Source organism: Theropithecus gelada, chromosome 5, assembly GCF_003255815.1.
Source record: "Theropithecus gelada isolate Dixy chromosome 5, Tgel_1.0, whole genome shotgun sequence".
NCBI classification, from domain to species: Eukaryota; Metazoa; Chordata; class Mammalia; order Primates; family Cercopithecidae; genus Theropithecus; species Theropithecus gelada.
Window position 1 is genome coordinate 70,692,519 of NC_037672.1, and position 21,092 is coordinate 70,713,610.

The 21,092-nt window shown below is 37.8% G+C and overlaps 1 protein-coding gene across 5 annotated transcripts in view; it reads right to left on the minus strand.

Annotated features, from left to right (window-relative positions):
- Window positions 1-21,092, minus strand: part of SLC4A4 (solute carrier family 4 member 4) — a 385,984-nt gene that overhangs the window by 189,798 nt on the left and 175,094 nt on the right. The gene's annotated exons all lie outside the window — the stretch shown is intronic.

Below are 21,092 nucleotides of genomic sequence, written 5' to 3' on the forward strand. Positions count from 1 at the left end.
CCACGGAAAGAAAAGCCTTGTTTCTGAAGATTTTGCCAGCAATTTTCATCAAAGTAAAATTCTACAGTTTGCTGCCAAAAAGAAATTTCATTATTAACTTTGAAATTGATATCTGTAGCTGGAATATTACATTTCCTTTTCCTTCTGTCTCTCTCACTCACATGTGCACAGACAAACGAATTCAAGTATTTAGAGCTTGAGTTGTCTCCAATCATTAAATCCAGACATTGTTTGGTCTAATAAGAGTGCTTTACTGTATATTTGCAAGAAAGACTGTCTATCAGTTTCAAATTAATGTAGTCTACTTCAGAAGTCTCCTGTAAAACCACAGTCTCACCAGTTCTTCAGTAGACCTTGAACTGGCAACTCTCCCTCATTATGAGGAAAACCCTCATCCTCCATTATAAGAGTATGCAGAAAGAGATTTTCTGCACAGTGGCCTTCCATACTTCACATTGCTCTCAGCCTTGCCAAGAAGAGCACACTCCAAAGTCAAGTTATAATTCCCATTGTGACTGGGTGGTAGTCATTAGTGCTGTCCACCAAACATTTCTGAATCTCCAGCTTCTGGGCACATGGTAGCATAATCATTCTTCGAAGTTAGATGTGGACACATGGTATGGTTTGGCTGTGTCCCCACCCAAATCTCAACTTGAATTGTATCTCCCAGAACTCCCATGTGTTGTGGGAGGTACCCAAGGGGAGGTAATTGAATCATGGGGTCCCGTCTCTCCTGTGCTATTCTCCTGATAGTGAAAAAGTCTCACGAGATCTGATGGGTTTATCAGGGGTTTGTGCTTTTGCTTCTTCCTCATTTTCTCTTACTATGTAAGAAGCGCCTTTCACCTCCCGCCAGGATTCTGAGGCCTTCCCAGCCACATGAAACTGTAAGTCTAATTAATCCTCTTCTTCTTCCCAGTTTCAGGTATGTCTTTATCAGCAGCATGAAAACGGACTAATACAACACACAACTTACTATGTCAAATGAAATATACACAAACACGATGTATTATTTCTGGGCAGAACTTTACAAGGCAGCCTGTGAGCCACCATGACCCTTGCTTACTGCTACAATGACTGTGGAAGCACAGAGAAGGCTTCTATCAGCCTGATGCTAACTAACAATGATGAGCAGAGACCCCTGAAGATCCACATTACACATATAGCAGCATGAGTAAGAAAGAAACGTCTGTGTTGTTAGGCAACACAGATGTTTGGGGCTAGCTGACACTATAGCAAAATCTAGCCCATTCTTCATGACTACTAGTTGTCATGAAAGCAGCAAAGACAGAAAGTCAGGAAGACCTGATCTTTCTCTCACCCCAACAAAACCATTCCTACTCCTCTATCCCTCATCAGTGTTTTCTGGGAGAACAAAGGGGAATCACAGTCACAGACACCTAGTAGATATCATTTCTCAATGACTCTTAACCTTCCCTTTCAATACTTTCAATTATTACCACTACACTTTATTTAATTCCTCATTTGAACCATCTAGTTCTATTGTTCGTTCATTGATTCAGCATATATTGATTTACTGCTATGTATAAGGCATTCTACCAGACACAAAAAAGTAGCAGTTATCAAACTTTTTGGTCTCAGAACACCTTTACACAATTAAATATTAAGAGGGTCTGTTTATTTGGGTCATATCTATCAATACATATTACATTAGGAATTACAACTAAAAATTTTTAAGTATTTATTCATTAATGCACTTTAACAATAAACCATTGTGTGTTAACATAAGTTGTATGTCTTATGAAAAACAACTATACTTTCAGAAACAAAAAATTTCATAAAAAGAAAGGCATTGTTTCACATTTTTACAAATCTCTTTAATATACGACTAAATGAGGCCAGGTGAGGTGCTCATGCCTGTAATCCCAGCACTTTGGGAGGCCAAGGCAGGTGGATAACTTGAGGCCAGGAGTTTGAGACCAGCCTCGGCAACATGGCAAAACCCCGTCTCTACTAAAAACACAAAAATTAGCCGGGCGTGGTGGCGCACATATGTAGTCCCAGCTATCCCAGCTACTTGGGAAACTGAGACAGGAGAATCGCTTGAACCCAGGAAGTGGAGGTTGCAATGAGGCAAGATCGCACCACTGCACTCCAGCCTGGGTGACAGAGTGAGACTCCATCTCAATAATAAATAAATAAAATAAATTTAAATATATATATTTTTTAAACATATATATTTTAGACATATATATATATGACTAAATGAAATAAAATTGGATTTTCTTGTCTGCTTCTGTGTTCAACCTGTTAAAATATATTTTAGGAGGCCAGGTGCAATGGCTCACACCTGTAATCCCAGCACTTTGGGACGCCAAGGTGGGTGGATCATGAGGTCAGGAGATCAAGACCATCCTGGCTAACACAGTGAAACTCCGTCTCTACTAAAAATACAAAAAAATTAGTTAGCCGGGCATGGTGGCGGGTGTCTGAAGTCCCAGCTACTCGGGAAGCTGAGGCAGGAGAATGGTGTCAACCCAGGAGGCAGAGCTTGCAGTGAGCCGAGATCACGCCACTGCACTCTAGCCTGGGTGAAAGAGCGAGACTCCATCTCAGAAAAAAAAAAAAGAGAGAAAAGAAAAAGAAAAAAAAAAAAAAATATATATATATATATATATATATATATATATAGTTTTGGCTGAATTACATGATGAAAATCCTAGGACCTTTCAATCCCTTTGAAAGGGTCTCAGGGACACTTAGGTCTCTTTAGTTCCCACTTTGAGAACCAGGACTATAGTATAAGGGTCAGAAAATGTTTTAATGGCAGGTAGTAAATATATCAGGTTTTGAAGGCTACATGATCTCTGCCACAACTACCTGACTCCACCATCGTAGCATGAAAGCAGCTATAGACAACAATATAAACTAGTAAGTATGGCTTTATTCCAACAAAACTTTATTTACAAAACCAGGTGGCAAGCTGGATTTTGTACATAGGCCACAGTTTGTCAATCCCTGCAATAAAGGATACCTAAATGAATCAGCATGTTCCTGCCCTTAAGAAATTGATAGTACTCATAAAGTACATGTCTTATTCCCTTTATAGTGCAAAGTAGAATGAGATAAATGTCATGTGAGGAATCTCAGAAAAGGTTCAGAGTTCAAGGTCAGTAAAGAGCACCTCAAGTTAAGAAGGCTTCAAGGAGAATGTGGGCCTTGAAGGATGGTCAAGATTTTAACAGAAAGTTTCAGGAGGAAGGAAATATTCCAAGTGGAAAAATCATTCAGGATAAAAGCACTAAGTGTCCAGCAAATTCAAGTAATGGGAAGTCATTGCTGAAATGTAGTGTAGATAAAGGGATATACAGATGTGTGAAACACTACTTAATCAACTTTAATTCACTATGGGTTGGGGGTTGAACGCCAGACTCGAGGGTTTGGAGGTTGTCTGAGATCCTCTCAGGTGCCACTGAACACTTCCACATGAGGAGGTAACTTATCAGCCAGATATGACAAGATCAACTGGAACACAAAGTGTAAGATGCGTTTGCATATGCCCAACTGTAACCACTGACTCCAGCTAACAAGCTACTGGATCAGACTAAGCAAAAGGAAATAAGGACGTGAACAAAAGCAAGTACAGTCAGACGAGAAAGCAGACTGAGGCAAGCAACAATTCAGAGGTAACATTTAACAGGTCTAGTGGTTCACTAGAGGTAGAAGGGAAGAAGAGTGCATAATCAAAGTCGACGCTAAGGTTCCAAGTCTGAAAGAAGGGAGAAAGATGGTAAGGATCAGGAAGGCCTGGAAAAGAGACAGCTTTGGTGATGAGCAGGTGAGTTTGATTATAAATATATCACACATATCACCATTTTGTCAAGCACAAGTCTGAATCCTCACAAATCCCAAAATCTTATTAGGAAAAAAAAAAACTGTTTTACAATTTTAGCAGACTGCCAACGTTTTTCCAAATCTGTGCCTCTTGAAATCTCCTCCAAGTCCCCAGTACTCTGAAATATAACAGAATTTCTACGTTTTTATTCTCTCATCTTGATTTTCTCTATTTATAGTTGTCTAAAGTCAGTATATATTTTAGTCCATTGTAAATGTAATATTAGATATCAAGGAAATAATTTATGATGTTTTTCACAAACTCAGGATAAACAGTAACTAATTCCTTTATTAAAAAGTGGCTAGAACTGCCTGTATCTTAAGAATGTTGTAACTCATTCTTGCATACCACATACGTTTTCTGAATGTCTTACATTAACTAAAACGTCTGAAGATAGATATCAAGTTGCTGAAAGATTTTATTTCTTACAATTTTTTGAAAATTATGACTATGAAAAGCTACAGTGAAGGAATTTTTAAAGTTGTACTTGGAATTGCTTTAGATTTTAAAGGCCAAAAATATATGTGGAAATGGCACAGTAAGTGACCCAAATAATATTTCCATTCAAAAACAAGTCTGCATCTGAAAAAAACAGAGGGATGGAAAGTGAGATGCTTGGAATCAAGACGAGAATGCTCAAAATTCACAGGGCAAGAAAGAGAGTCGTGATGTGGTGGTTGCTTTCCACCTCAGAAGAAAGTTTAGGAGAAAAAACACCAAGCTAAGAGTGTGATGACAAAGTACGAATCTAGAAGAGTCTTGGCCCGTGATAGGTAACCGAAAAATCTGCAAGTGAAATATACCTTCAAAGATGGTCACAACATGTATGATGGGAGCAGAAATCTTAACTGTTATGCTTCTGTAAACACAGCACCTGTGTCCATGAACGGTTTCCTATCATCTTCCTGGTTGCTAGCTCCTGAGGCATCCTGTGGACGGACTCCTTTCTCTTCCTCCCCTAACATTCAGTCAGTTATTAGGTCCAGACAATGCCATAACATTTATTGCATTATCCCCTCCTTTCCACTTCCACAGTCACAATCCTAGCTTAAATCCTTTTTCCGGCACTGGTCTACTGAAATCATCTCCTAACTGTCTCCCACTCAAAGAATGATTGACAGGTTAATTTCCCTAATATAAAGTTCTAACCATGCAATCTCCATACTAAAAACTTTCATAGACCTTCCACAAAATGGCCCAATTATTTTGCCACCCTAGCTCCACATATCTTTTTTGCATGCCCTTTCTGCTAATTTAATGTATCAACTCACTCTACCTCATACAAACTCTTATTTATACTTTCTCAACAGCACGGTTGCTTTTATACTTTTCTCTAGCCTAGCATGATCTTTCAATGTCCCACCCTGCTCTTACTACAATCTCCATTTATGGAAATATAGCCCATCCTTTAAGGTCCACTGAAAAGTCTGTCTCTCCCAGGAATTCTTTTCCCAATTCTCTGTTTATACCCCACCATTCATTCTTCTAATTAGTATTTGCAGAGAGTATAATACATGCTACTGTTGTACACACTATAGACAAACCAGTCTGCCCCCGACCCTCCTGGTGACACTTCCTATAGCTTCTCTCAAATGATTGTTATCCGTGAGTTTCCCTCATCTCCTTCCCTCTGATTGGACCATATAACTAGAAGAGAAGCAGCTTGGTGAACAGCTGTTGAATTGAACTTTAGTTAGAGTGAACTTTCTGGGTTCACCATTTTCCTAAGGAAGTAAAATTTTATGAAGACCCGAGAGCCAGAGAAAAATTATGTAAATTTAATTTAGTCAGTAAACTCTCCAAAAGTTAAAAGATTTTGATTTAATTCCAGAAATGCTCAAAGAAAAATTTTTAAAAGCAAGAAATATCCACTTACAATTCAGTTCTTTAAATTATAATGTTAACTGTGTAGCCTGATTGTAGGATGAAACAAGAATCTATAGTCAGACCACTGTGGTTTCATGAAATAAAAAAACAAAGAAAACAGTATTACAGCTACTAATACTTGGGATGATTATAGTAACATTAAACACTGGGTAAGTACCTGTAAAGCAAAACACTGAACTGGACCAGGTCCCTGCCCAGTAGATGGACAAACTAGACAGATATAATACAAGGCAAGGTGAAGGCAGATGCCAGGAATGTGCATAAGATGATAGAAAAAACTCTGAACCTCCTTTTCTTCTTTGAAGTTCAGACCTGAGAGTCTGAGGCAGTTGATTTTGACTGCCAGTAAATGCAAAAGGACACAGGTGTTTTCTAAGGGCTCAGATGATGCTGGCTGCTAGATGTCAAACTGAATTCACAGATAAGCACTCAGAGTGAAAAGCCATTCTGGATCTAGCAAGATAGGGTATGTTCTTATGCTCTAATAATGGCAAAGCATTTAGGTGGGTCTTAACTCGTCCTGAAAAGTAGCTTCTCTTTTGTTTTCCCTGGCCCAGGCTGGTTTCAGGCCTGCCGGTGAGATCTGTAAGAGGAAATCATTTTTGATTTTGTTCCAAATTCTAATTCAATACCTTGGCAGCATTTGAAATGGATAAGAGTTCTAGGATCACATCTGCCTTCAGGTGATAACGAAGATAAGAAGCACACAAGGTAAAAATGATGAGAGCTTACTCCCTAAAAGCGACTTTAAATGAAGCTTTCTAAAGGTAGTTAGTAACTTCTAGTTACACTAGGCCTGAAAATATCTTGCTAAAATATTTAAAGATAAACTTTAAAAAACCTTGTCACAAATTTGTTTTTAGCTAATATTCTGGCAGTTTTTTAAGTCCATGTTAACAATTAGAATAAACTGATAATCAAATTCATCAGACCAGGACATGCAGCAATATGGGGAAATAGTTTTACAAGTAAACAATATTCACTTTTGGTTAACGGTTTCTGGTGAGCAAGATGGGCCCTAGTGAAAACTTGCCTGTTGGTTGCTTTTAATGAAATGATGGAGTATCAAGGGTCAACAAATGCGTATTGTACAACACCCTTGTTTCAGGTACCTGCACCAGAGGGGACACAAACACATGAGATACAGCCCCTACAGAAGGCTTTTTTTTTTAAATGTAGACAGTTGAAATAAAAAAATAAAGACAATGAAACATCAGAGAACGATATAAAACAATATATGGTAAATCTTCCATTGTAAGGCACAGAAAATAGCAGTTATGGAATTTTAAGACTTGAAAATATCTTCTGTGTTTATAAAAACTGTTTTACAAAGGAGATGGAACTTCATTCAGGTCCTACTGAATAGTTTTGGATAGGTACACTAGAAAAGGCATTCCTGGGCCATGAGTGGTGGTTCACGTCTGTAATCCCAGAGCTTTGGGACGCCAAGATCGGCGGATCACCTGAGGTCAGGAGTTTGAAAACAGCCTGGCCAACATGGCAAAAACCCATCTCTACTAAAACTACAAAAATTAGCTGGGCATGGTGGTGGGTGCCTGTAATCCCAGCCCCTCAAGAGGCTGAGGCGGGAGAATCGCTTGAATTCAGGAGGCAGAGGTTGCAGTGAGCTGAGATCACAGATCACGCCACTGCACTCCAGCCTGGGCAACAGAGCAAGACTCTGTATCAAAAAAAAAAAAAAAGAAAAAGAAAAAAAAGCATTCCTGGAAGGGTAGAGTTTATCAACAAAAACATAGAGGTAGGATTCTCCATGATATAGGACAAAAGAAAAGAGACAAGCTGATTAGAGTTTATATTGAGAAGAGACAAAAGTGAGGTTGAATAGGTAGGTAGAACCAGCAGTATTTAACATGACTTTGCACACCTTAGTTATTCAATAGGTGTCTATTTCATTTATTGAATGGATACAGTAAGTATTAGAAGCCCTGGGGAAGGTGATTATACATCAAAGCAGATCATTTAGGAAGAGAATGTACCACATAAAGAGACAATGAGAAGAATCCTTTCTCATTACTAAAATGTGTTTCTCAGAAGGATTGGTCCAGGGTTTGGTCTCAAGTTGATTTCCAAATAGTTGCCATATTTCCATATCATACGCAAACTGAAGACTTTGGTCAATTTCTTTGACACTTTATCCACAAAAATACTTCAATGTCTGGATGTCTGACAAGGAATAAATAAAACTTAAAAAAATGAAAACAGCTAGAAACTCTTGAGCAATTTCTATAAGCACTTTGCTATCAGCAGTAATGCTGGATTAACTGAGTGCAGAGCACTACGCTAGATATTTACATATTTCTAATTTAATTCTCACAACAATCATATGTTGGTAAGATTAACTCAGTTTTATAGTTAGTTGAAACACCCAGGTTTACAGTAAAAGAGTAATTTGCCCAAAGTCAGGAAGCCAGGAGTAGTAGATCCAGGATTCAGACCCATTCCTGCCTGACTTCATATTCCAAGGCCCAAACTTCTTACCTGAATTATTTTTCCACAAGAGGCATCATTACGTAATAAAAGAATTTATTAGAAGAAATGCTTGATTCTTGCAGAAAGAATCATGTGAGTGTTAGAGTTTCATTGTGGGATTAGCAGATCTTTTGGGTAATCTGACCATGTAAGTTTCCTATACTTTAACTTCAATAAGGCATCACCCATAATATTGTAGTTGAAACTACCATATGATGAAGCTCAAGTCCTGCCCTACACACATGACCTGTGTGATATGGGCAAGTTACTTAATCTTTCTAAGTATAATTTCTTCATCTGTCAAATGTGGGTAATAACAATAGCCACTTCACAAGATTCTTCAGAAAATTAAATAGCATAACATAAAGTATTTAGTATTTGCAACTTTTATTATTCAAGGAAAATTATTAAATTTCTACTTTATGGATGTATCAAGCTCATACTTTTCCTTTAAGATTTAGCCCAAAAAACACCTGCTCTAAAAGCCTTTTCTATTATTGCCACTCCCAGGCCAAAAGTATGTTCTCACAATCGTGTGTGTGTGTGTGTGTGTGTGTGTGTGTGTGTGTGTGTATTTTCATTCATTTCACTTATCATTTTATATAATTGTTATCTATTTATGTCCTGTCTCCTTCATTAGAATGGAAACCCCCCAAGGACAGGGAATCACCTTATTCATCTCTTAATACGCTACTTTAAAAGAATTATATCACATATAATCAATTTAGAAATCTTTGAGAAAGTGCATGTAGCTTCCTGTGCACATTCTCTTTTGGTTTTAGGTACATAAATCTTGTCTCTTTACCAAGGTCTAAATTTTTAAAAAGTAAAGATTCTATCTTATCCTCCTTCTTACTTTAAAAAGTAAAGATTCTCTCTTATCCTCCTTGTCCATAGCACATTCTGTCTTTCTGGCATGTAGTAGGTATTTGAGGTATTTAACATCATTAACTTAGTAAGCTCTTCCTCTTACTTGGCACTTGAATGCTTTCAAACCACCTTCAGAGACCTCATCTCCAGTGACCCTCCTCCCAGTCCTCTGAAGTAAGAAGGTTCAGCATCACCATGAGGAAACTGAGGTTCAGAGAAGTGTCCCACGGAGGGAGGGCTGCCAGTGCCAGCCCCACCCCTTAGTCTCACAGTCTTTCCACTGCCTTACAAGGTCCTCAACTTGGATTCAGGACAGCAGATCACCCAGGAAGTTCTTTATTACTGTACTCTTTGACAGTAGAAGAAATAAGTCAGCAATTATGACTTTAGGAATATTTACATCTTACACTTTCAGGCATTCTTGAGGTTTCCCTCCACTCAGTAACCATGAGCCCGATCTTTCTGCCCTCCCTCTCCCGACCACCACCACCTTCCTTGCCCTTTCCCCAGCCATTGACTTACTTAGCCATCCCACGCTGGGAGTGCGCCGCACTCGGGGGTCATCATCCAAGGTGCGGGTTGCTAGGCAGGGCACTGAGTTCTCAAGCGGGCTGCGGGCTTTAGTGTCAGAAGCAGAAGACAGGAGGAGGAGGAGGACACATGAGCAGCCACAGCAAGGATGAGGATGGAAGCATTAATTAAGAAGAGAAAATACTAAAGCAAATCACACAAGCGGGTTAAAGGAGAACAATGACATATTACAAAGACACACACCCCCTCCCATGTCCTGCACCCTTAGATGAAATGAATCCCAGCAAAGAATCAAAAAGTCTAAAAAAATTACATTCAATCATTACAGTTCCCCAAATACCAATGGATGATCCACCCTGCCGTTCTAATACACAAAACATAAATTATATCCAGAAGAAGAAAGATTTACATAATAAACAGTAATCTCAGGATGTAAGATCAAGATTGTTAATAATTATGAACCACATAAGCACACACAGAGGGAAGTTACACACAGCTTTGTAAAGCATAGGGCGCAGGGTGTCATATTAGTAAGCAGCTTTCTTATGATCTACTCAACAGATACATCTATGGATCTTATGCACAAATGCAGAAAGCAACATTTCATACTTTCACTTCCAAAATATTTTCCTTGATGAATACAGAGTTGAATCTCAATTTTCTGTTTTTCAGCCCTTCAGAAACATGGGACTGGGGTACGGATAAATTAATACCTTAATATAAGCCAATTTAAGGATGTATGTTAGTCCTCATTTTCTGGTGCCCTTTAATACTCACTTTAATTTGAACATTTTAACCTTTGGTGCACCTATGCCAAATCTTAGACCACAGCAAAGATTAAATAATACTACAGGCTATATATACAGTATTGTTCCTCCAGATACATTTTATCACCTGGATGAAACAACGCCATCAACTCCTTCCTGAAGATAGTTTCATTTGGGATCCATGCCATTTATTTTGCTATTCCTATTAAATGCCATGCTCCAAGGCTAGTAAAATATAGACAGCATAATTATCCTTTAAGGAACCACAATGAGTTGGAAATATCTAGCCATCAGACTACATGCAATTTGACTTAATAAAGACAATCATTAAATGATCAAGGCAGTAAACAAGGCATATCCAACCAATAGCAAATAGGAGATAATCTATTCACATGAGTGTGCAAACAACAGGGGAGACAAATGGTCTTTTTAAGAATACTGATGACTTGGGAGGTCAAGGTTTAAAGTAAACCATTTACAAACTAATATAAGTTTATAGCCAAATTTGGGCATTCAGCACGTTATAAAATCGAGAAACATTTTTGTCAATTTATCTGTCTGTGTTTAAAAGCTGTAAATAAAGCCAGGACTTGTGAGCAGGCCATCTGTGCCAGCACCTGTTTGAGGCAAATCTGATGTCTTCTCTTTGCAATCTGAATTTTTAATTGTTTCCCATAATTGAAGTTCTTTGCAAGTTTTTATTGCACTAAGAAAAATGAAAAAGAGAAATGAACGGGTTGAGATTGTTCTCAAATTGCTTCTGTTAAGAGGGAGACATTTAGAAATGTATATTATCATACTGACCAAGTTTTGCCTCCTATTTCTTTTGACAACTAAGTGATCTGCTTAAAGAGCCAATATTCCTGCAGACTTAGCTAAATTAAATGAATTAGGCTAAACAACTGGCAAACATTAATCTAGGTCCAGGCAAGGACCCAGTGAAATGCCAGATCAGTGAGAACTGACAGAAACTGATAATACAAAGGAAACTTCTTCAAAAGAAGACATGTCCTTTAGCTTCTAATTTCTTTAGAATGAGAATTCATATTCCTTTAGCTTCTAAATGTGTATGCAGGTACCCAAATTTTATCACTGATACCATGGCTTGCCTCTAACGTGGGTACAGGAAGTCAGCAGCTTCTCCAAAACTCATGCTGATAACTAACGTTCCCCAGCAGCTTCTCTCTCCTCTACTTCCCTCAACCTGTCAGTGTATTGCTGAGAACTAAAGCTGGAAATTTCTTTTTGCATACACAGCCTCCATTGAGACAGAGCCTCACCATCAAGGGGACAGTGGAATGGAGCCTGGCACTCGCCAGCAAAGAACCTGGCTCCAAAGACAGGCATGAAAATGGAACTGCTCAGAGAGACTCGGCACCTGTGTTTTAGCAAAGCCTGACTGGAGCCATCTGGCAGCATACCCTCATGAAAGCTGGGACTTGCACAGCATCCATTACTTATATTGGCAAATGTCTACATTTTGATTTGTTGGACCCTCTGTGTACTTCTGTGCAGGAGGAGATACAAACTCTGTAACCCTTTCATGTTGCTTTTTTTTTCCCTTCACAAATTAACTCCAAATATCAAATTCTGAGAAGTCGTTCCCAAAGCCAGAGCAGAACATTTTGCAGTTATACCATGATAATAATATATAATGTATGCCTTGTCTACATAATGCTTTCATTGCACCTCTTTTACACTTGAGCTACAAAATAAACAGCTTAGCCTTGCTATTATCTTACATATTCTCTTTTAAATCACTTTTGCCTAACTTCAGGTATAAATAAGGTAGAAAATGGTTTATATTACCACAACCTGATGAGGAAAGATATAGCTCCAAAGGCTTTTGAGTGATAGTATCCAATATCTAGACGATAGAAAAAGATGTTGTGAGGAATTTTTTTTACATGACCCATGTTCCCCTTGAGAATCAACTTGTCCAAAACCATCAATCCTAAATCTGTTCATGTGAAGGTGTCTCTTCTTGAATCAAGCAAATAGATACCCTCACACACATACACACAGAAGAAAAAAAAAAAACCTCCAGAAAAATGCTTTTTTTAAACAATCCTATTAAGAAGAAAATAAATTTTATTCATAGTGAAGTTTTAGGACTCTTTTGGGATTGCAATGCCATGTGTTCAAATAGTCATCGAACACTTCCTATGCATTCTACACTGCTATTTAGACAAGAAATTTAACCCAAAAGGATACCAGCATTTCACCTAAACACATGAAACATGTTGCCTAGAAATCTCCATTTGAAAAGCCAATAAAGACACTCCACTGGCCGGGCGCGGTGGCTCAAGCCTGTAATCCCAGCACTTTGGGAGGCCGAGGCGGGTGGATCACGAGGTCAGGAGATCGAGACCATCCTGGCTAACATGGTGAAACCCCGTCTCTACTAAAAATACAAAAAACTAGCCGGGCGCAGTGGCGGGCGCCTGTAGTCCCAGCTACTCGGAGGCTGAGGCAGGAGAATGGCGTAAACCCGGGAGGCGGAGCTTGCAGTGAGCCAAGATCGCGCCACTGCACTCCAGCCCGGGTGACACAGCGAGACTCCGTCTCAAAAAAACAAAAAGACACTCCACTGTCTGCCATGTTTTGTGTGTTTTGTTGCTTAGATGTAGAATGGCCTCTAGAGCCCTTCACCATCACATTATTATATATAAGACCTCGACTTGGTGATATGTGGGAAATAAATTATGGTTGAGGAAGCTCATCCCCTTGTGGTTGAATTAGCATATGATTATTAAGCACACTGGGTTCCTACATTTACTATGCTTAGACAAGTTATTTCGGACTTTCAGGTTTTTCATCTGAAATGATATATACATTAGAGCTGCCATAAAGAACAATATCTAATGCATAACAGGTGCTAAAATAATGTGAGGCATTATTATTATTGCTACTAGTAATATTGTTAATGGAATGACATTTCCTTTGTTCAACATCTTGAAGAGTGTTGGAAAACACTAAAGACAGAAATCCTGGCCTACTTTAAATTCAAAGTGTGGTTTTTAAGAAATTGGGTTCACAAACCTAGAAAGATCTCCTTTTCGTCCTTTGTATTTCTATGGATACAGGGGTTGAGTAGAATGAGGCATGCTTAGTCATTCTTGGAAGATCTTAATTTACCGCTACTTTAAGTGAGCCCATGGTGCTCACATTTTATGTCTCTATCTTGCTTACCCTTCTCTCCTTACTTTTCCCTGTCCTTCCCTCTCCTATATCTCTTTCACAGGGAGCAGGATGTGGTCCCAGATCTGCACCTACACTTCTGTTGCTCCCAGAGCAACATGGGGCTTGGGAATACAAAAAACTTGGTAAGGGTGGCTCTATTAAGGAAACCAAGCCTTGGAAGAAGATTTACTCAGGGTTGACAGCAGCAAATCAGTTCAGTGCCCTCGAAATACATGAGTTCTCCAGGAAAAGGGAATGAAGAAAAAAGTACTCACATGTGGTAGAATAAAGGCAAAGAGAATCATTTCAGTTCTTTTACTCTCTCACAGACCCTAACTGTATAAAACAGACTGACAACTAGTAAAATTTAAAAATATGTTTATTACATGGTAACATCTTGCTGTACACATATTATTTCTTGATAGCTCAAACTGTCATTACTTAGACATAATGATCAATCTTTATACTCTAAATTTAAAAATACTAGAAAGCCCATGAGTGACAACTCATTATGTATTATTTGGCATCTGCAAAGTCGATAATGAAAGTAGCACTATTTTAAAAATAAAACTCCAAGAATATTTTCATATAAATGAAGTAGTAGGCAAAAAATGGAGAGAAACAGAAAATAATAAAATGCAAAATAATGGTAGTGAATTGAAGTTCTGCCCTCAAATTTAAAGCTGAAAGTCACTAAATTTTCCCCTTAAAATATTTCTGAATAATAGTTGTTCCTTACAGTGTGCTATGATCTGAATGTTTGTGTCTCCCCAAAATTCTCATGTTGAAGCCTAATATCCAATGCAATAGTATTAAAAGGTGAAGGCTTTGTAGTGATTAAGTCAAGACACCACCACCCTCAGGAATGGGATTCATGCTCTCCTGAAAGGCTTAAAGGAATCTGTCTGCCCCTTCCACCTTGTGAAGATCCACAGAACGCACCATCTCTGAGGAAAGGGCCCTCACCAGGCGCTAAATCTGCTGGCACCTTGATCTTGGACTTGCCAGCCTCCAGAATTGTGAGCAGTAAATTTCTATGGTTTTTAAATTACCCAATCTAAGGTACTTTGTTATAGCAGTACGAGTGCACTAAAGCACAATGGCATCTCACATTTTGCTTATTTAATAATTTTCACAAAGGTATCTCATTTATTCCTGGTTATATGCACAGAATAAGACATTACTACCCTTATTTTACAGGTATAAAAACTGAAGCTCAAAGAGATTATGTAAATTGCTCATAACCACACTGCTACTAAACATTAGCTCAAGAATTGAATGAAACCTCTGGAAATGATGGTCCCAGGTCTTTAAGAAGATTACAAAGTAGGCCCTCAATGTCAAACAACTAAATACCCACTTGTGTTATATCTCTTAAGCCCGACTCCTCATTGCTATAAAGAGTGGAATACGTTAGCAAATACTGAGAGGGAATGACCCTTGGAGAAAAATGTGTTGTTTATTTAAAGATCTGAACATTATACATTTGGAAAATCAGTCATCTGCCTGGAGAAAGAAAAGGAAAATAAGAAAATAAGAATGGTGCCTGATGGATGAATTAGAAATGCCATAATAACAATAACCATAGTAATGACTGTTATTAAGGAACAGTATTTCATTCAGGCACTTTGCTAGCAACTTTCCATAGATTGGCTCACTTATTCTCAGGTGGGAAAGAGCTTGATCGTGATTTGGGTTCTGGTCAGGACATTCATCTGTGCTATGAAAATGAACAGAAAATGAGAGTCCTGAACAAAACAGTTGGATGTATGCTGTTGCTTTTGGGAAACAGTTAATTGTATGCAGAAAGGCACGCAGGAAGATGATTCTAACCTTAAGGTGATGTGGGCCTGAGAGTTGCAAGATGTCAACTGACCTATCTAAGAACTAGAGAAGCATGATGGCCAGCTTCAGAAGCAGGTTAGGGAAATATCTGCCTTACACACTGATTGAGGGACCTTGTCTGAATTTAAGGGTATGGGGCAGTTGGGGGGATGGCCTGGAAAGCAGAAAAACCCATCCTGAGACAAATGGGCAAGCTGGGATCCAAAGTGCAGGTAAAAAGCGAAGAATTTCTCAAGGGAACGAGAAAGCTACCAGACCTGGTGGTGGTCCCAGCCAGATCCAATATAAGCCAGTGTCAAGGCAGCTGGATCTAATACCAAACCAAATGGTTTGAATGGGCCTAATCTCAAATCAGATCCAATGCAACAAGAGCCCAACTAATATCACTTATATTTCACTGGAGCCTAAAATTATTATTAACACAAAAATTGATTTCTTTCCATTGTTTGTTCTGCATTGCAAACGACTATCTGTTACTGTAGGTAACAGCAACAGACTATGCTTTCAAAAATGCTTTCAAAGGTGTGTGTGTTTATATCCAGCACATTGCTGATGTTAAACCAGCAATATGGGAGACAGCTAGGAAGTGGCATCCCGCCTGACAGATAACCTTAAACAGAGGAATCCAGATTCAGGAGTAAGTAGCGGCAACCCATAATGAGAGCAAGTGGATTACATTTCTCATATTTAAATAAAAAAAGAGGAAAATGGTGGTAAATTGAAGATAAGATGCAGAGGTTCTATCAGGAGCAGGCCCGGGGTGCCAGAAATATGGAGGAGACCACAGGCACCAGGAGAAGGCATGGGGAAAGCACCAAGAGGTCTAGGAGCCAGCTGCTCTCCTTGGAGCTGCCACTGTCTCCAGCTCCTTATCTCCCTGGTGGGACAACTTTACCAAGTCTTGGATTTCCAGTGTGATTTAGGACTCCCCTGACACCCACTTAGCAAAAGATAAAACCAATGAAGGGAATAAATTACTCTGTAAGAGGGCTATGATGAGAAAGGTCTTCGGCACCTCCCATTGCTAATGAAAGACTATTGGTATCACTTCACAAAGGGCACAGGGAATAAATCAGCACTGTATCTGCTAGTTTCTTTTCAAATAGTAAGCTACAGAGCAAGTATCATTCCAGAAATCACTCCTACTCAATATAAGATTTTTCTTCCCTAATTGTGCTTAAACATATTGTATATAATTTACTAACATTTGTGGAGTGATTACTATGTGCCAGTTACCACTCTAAACATTTTATATATTTTTTCTTATTCTTCATTATCTCTCTTTTACAGACATCAAAAGCAACTACCTAAATTACCTTTCCATGTTTTTATTGAAAAAAGAAAAACTTTTCACTAATACAAAGTGAGGTCATAAAATTAGATTAAGGAAAAATGAAATCTATAGTCTAGATCCAATTAGATTACTAAAGCCAATTCTCAATAAAGGGCATCTATACTCCCAGACCTTGGAAGGCAAGGAACTGATCTTTATGGTAATCTAGGGAGAAAAAATGAAGAAGTCAGGAAAAAATCAGGGACAGGTCGATGATGGCTTTACCCAACTCTCTACAAAGACAGTAAAAGGTGAATACTCAAATTCAGGCTCCTCACTGGTTTGGGTCCTTAAAGTCAGGTCTCCATCATCTCTTGCAAACTTTGAGATAAGACAATACATATAAAAAGTATCCATTTAAATGGTACATTTAAAAAATGGCTCATCTTATAAACCATGACTTTTTAAAATGCAGTTGTTAACCTTGTCATAAACCTCTTACTAAATATTTATTGAATGAATACCAATTAAGAATAAAATTTACTTTTACTTTCTAATGAAAAACAAACTAAATACATCTTTATTTTTAAAATGCTATCAAGCAATATTTCCAGGCTTAAACATTATTTTTTCATAATGCTCTAAAATAATACAGAATTATTAGCTAAGTATCTCAGACCAAATCATTAGGTAGAATCATATGAAACTGCTGACAACTTAATTTTACCCACAAAAATTGCAATTTCATATAGTTCAACCTAAAACAATAGTGAGAAATAAAAAGTAGGTAAAGAAAAATCCAACACCAGAATGACCTAAAACGTCACTAATTTCTTCATGCAACATTATAGAAAGGCCTCAATTAATATATTGAGAAATGATAGCACTTGCCTAAAATTTAGTACCTGGCAGACATGCCCATAGAATTTACACATGTCTCAGACAAGTAGCGATTTCACAATAATTAGCATTTTGAAAGCTCGCTTCATTGTTCCCTGATTTGTTACAGATAAAAAATGTTTTTTGCTGCTTTTTAAAAACATAAAATCGTCTTGAACCCCAAGCCATACCAGGATGCTAAAAGATGAGAGTTAGTCTTTAGCTAGGAATAAAGACAGTAGTGTGCTGACAGTGGATATGCCATTAAATGTTTGAAAACCAGTTTCCAGGAGAAAAAAACATATTTACATATGAATGTGTGAGTGTGTGTGCATGCGTATGTGTTGAATTTTACTGATATAAAGGATATTGTGACAACCAAGTATAAAGGGGTTCCTGGAGAAACTCCCACTGGCCTGTGCACTGGGAGGCATGTGCTCTAGGGTGGAACCTTGGGAATTTCGCTCTGTTTGCAGAGGGGAGAAGCCTGGCCCCTCCTCCGCCCAGGTGGTACATGGGATTCAATCTGCAAGGCAGGAAGCCTGTGCTACCAGGACTCTCGCTCTGCTGAGAGTCTCTGTTTCCCTTTTTTTCCTTTTTGCCCAATAAATTCCATTTTTCTCACTCTTCAAATTGTCTGCAAGCCTAATTTTTCATGGTGGTGACAAGGACCTCATCTTTAACTGAACTAAGGAAAAGTCCTACAACAATATGTAACACACCTTATATAAATAATAATAAAATATACAATACTGTATTGTAAATTGGATATAGTTAGTTGATTCTCATACAATACTTTAGTTGATCTTGGCCAAACTCTTACATCAGTAGCTAACATATGGTCGCAACTGGCAAATGAGTATAGTTCCAACATCCATCAAATATCCAACAAATATTTGTGACATTTGTTGATTAATATTATTACTTATGTTAACCAGTAAGACAAAAGTGAAATAATGAAGATTGAATACGTCAGACTTCATCTATTTGTCAATGATGTAGGTGATTCTTTTCCTAAATCGGATAACAGTTTTTGATTACTGAAAAAAATGTTCAACTTTTTTCTGCTATTCCTTTTAACAGCTATGGACACTTTACACTTTTAAATGTAATCTATGTTATTTGCATTTTCTCCATCACTTCTTTAAGCCTAGAGACAAATGACCAAAAAAAGTTTAAAAATCAAGCCCTAATTTGTAGCATTTGCTGGTTTCTATGGGGTAAATACTACCATAACAGCCCATTTCAAGTAACAACATAGTCACTGAATGCAGAGCTGGAAGGAGATGCACAATGGCACACTATTTTACATCATTTCTACCACCATACAGACACAGTGGATACAAATAACCATAAGAACACAGACTACAGTAAAATACACTGAAACAGGCAGAAAACAATAAATTTTCAGTATTTATTATCTTTGTTTTAATATAATTATTTAATTGTATGTTTATATAATTTAATTTTTAATAGTAGCTGTATTTAACAACCAGCTTGCAAATCCCTGATAACAACTGGCTCTCCTGAGTAGATTAGAGCTGGCTCCAGTACACCACCGGAAAATGAAAAAATTCACAACTCTGAAGTTATCTCTATAAATTTCAGTTATTTATTACATTGTTGCTAGCTATAACTAAAGTTGGCAATGTCACTGAGTATATTTTATAGCCTATGATAGAAGACAAAGGTATACAAATTTATCTAAGTTTTACATGGAGATATTAGAATCTAGCTCCAACTACAACAGATTGAAAGATCGTGGTCTATTAAAACTATAGCAATAATTCTACCTACAGTAGTTCTATAATTTTTACATAGAAATTTAAACTAAGAACATTCGTTTATTAGAAATTGTATTTGGAAATTTATTCTAAGAACATTTGTTTAGAAATTTATTCTAAGAACATTTCATAGTTTTTAAAGATATTAAGTAATTAAACCCTAACATATAAAGGTAACTCTGCAAACTTTCCAGTTAAGAACAAGCACCTCTAGGAAAGCCAAAAATTTGCCATTTGATAATTTATAAGAATGTACCCTGAAGGCGTACAAAATTCATTGCTAAAAGATCTCTCAAAGCTAAATCTTGCCTCTGGATATTTAAAAGAAGTTAGGTAGCATTAAGGCCAATAACAACATGTTTTAAAAGGTCTAATCATATTCCACGCTTCAGAGTGTAAGCTGATCAGCTGAAGAGCTGGAAAAGAACAGCCTGCCCTTCCTATTTGCTTTCTGCCCAGCATATATGGCATCTCACAAGTGAAAAGGTGGATGAAAGGCAATTTCAACTTTTCTCTGAAGTACACAGATCTACAGATAGAATGAAAGATTGAATGGCAAGCGATAGTAACTCATTAATTGTATTACACATCCAAATACTTTCTCCTAAAGCACAAGATTCTGGCTGGCTGCCAAGATCCATCTGTTCCTGATTTCTACTCCGCCTGCAGTGCCATGGAAATAAAGTTCACCATACTGGTGGAAAGCCTGCTGCATGCCATATTCATTCCTCTACTTTTTGAAAATATAGCAATATTTGAAAACAATGCACTTTTTCACTTCTTTATACTTCCCCCAACCCCATGATAAAATAATTAAATCACCAAATACTGGGATTTCATTTTACATGAGAAAGTGGATTATTAAATAAGAAATAAAAGAGTAACTTCAACTTTAATTGCCATAATTTCAAAAATATACATTGTTAAATAAAATATTTGTGACATCAGTTATAATAAACTACTCATTCTATAACTTTCTAGCCATTAAGTAATCCCTCTCTCCAAAAACACAATTAAAACAACAAAAAAAAGCTAGGGGAGACACAAAAACCAAAACATTTCCCATCAGCAGCAATATTCTAGGTAACAGTAGAACCATCAAATTGTAGTAGAAATACTGTAGATTCAATTCTCTTTTATAAATTTTTTATAAAAAGCATTTTATTTTAATTATTTGCACATAACCAGTTTTGTCTAAAAAATATACCACAGAAAATCTGCTAGCAGCGTTTTTCCAGCCAACAGTTACCTTTAATACTAGGAAGAGAAAACCCATTTCCAGAAATGGAGTGGCTGCGTTGCAATTCAGTTACTCCAACTTTTTCCACATCAACTGGTTTTATGTTATTCTGAAAGTGCAGCTGAAGGCAGTGAATTAGAATCACTCTTATCTACTCATCTCCCTCTCTCTTTTTTTTTTTTTTTTCTCAGATGGAGTCTCGCTGTGTAGTCCAGGCTGGAGTGCAGTGACGTGATCTTGGCTCACTGCAACCTCTGCCTCCTGGCTTCAAGCAATTCTCTGGCCTCACCTTCCCAAGTAGCTGGGACTACAGGTGTGTGCCACCACACCCAGTTAAATTTTGTAATTTTTTAGTAGAGATGGGGTTTCGCTGTGTTAGCCAGGATGGTCTCCATCTCCTCACCTCGTGATCCGCCCATCTTGGCCTCCCAAAGGGCTGGGATTACAGGCGTGAGCCACCGTGCCCGGCCTCATCTCTCTTAATACT